The sequence below is a fragment of the Octopus sinensis genome, linkage group LG10, assembly GCF_006345805.1.
Source record: "Octopus sinensis linkage group LG10, ASM634580v1, whole genome shotgun sequence".
Taxonomy (NCBI): domain Eukaryota; kingdom Metazoa; phylum Mollusca; class Cephalopoda; order Octopoda; family Octopodidae; genus Octopus; species Octopus sinensis.
In genome coordinates, this window is record NC_043006.1 from 35,373,107 (window position 1) to 35,373,771 (window position 665).

The following is a 665-nucleotide window of genomic DNA, read 5'->3' on the forward strand; positions in this document are numbered from 1 at the left end:
AATATTTTTTCTCACTTAATTGTGAGAATTGTTGCTTGGAGGTGTATCGTGCCTACTAAAAATTTGTTCACAACCTATCAGAGAGGGGGCAATGTTGCCTTGCTACCCTTGAGAGCGGGGTGGCTTCATTCGAAAGCTAAAACAATGTAAAGTGTATCGTGACCAGCGATGCATAACACACGATACGCAGGTCGATTACGTTACATCATAACTAGATACCATATGGACTGAGATCCCACTTGACAGGGTGCTGATAGCAAATAAATTGTTAAATTTTTGAGCTATGTAAATTGGTAGCTTCAGCTGTCTGTATCTACTGGATTGTTTTAGTATATAATAAATATTTCTCTTCGATTGCAGAGGTTCGTGATTTCAGACGTTACGGATTGGAGACGTCACTGCATATTTCACTTTTGATGCAGACGTCACTGATGAGAATGCAATAAGTTGCGAAAATTCTTTAAGGCCATTCTTTTATTCTTTATCCAATCTACGGAGAAAGAGCTAAATTTGTCATATTTGTGTTTCTGCTACACAGGTTTTAATCATTCTATGTATATAGGTCGTTAAAATCTGATAGCCATCTTTATCACTTGCGTCACTTCGTGGAATGCGGCGACTTTGTGATGCGGTCGTGAGTGTTTTAGCCAAACACAATGGCCCCA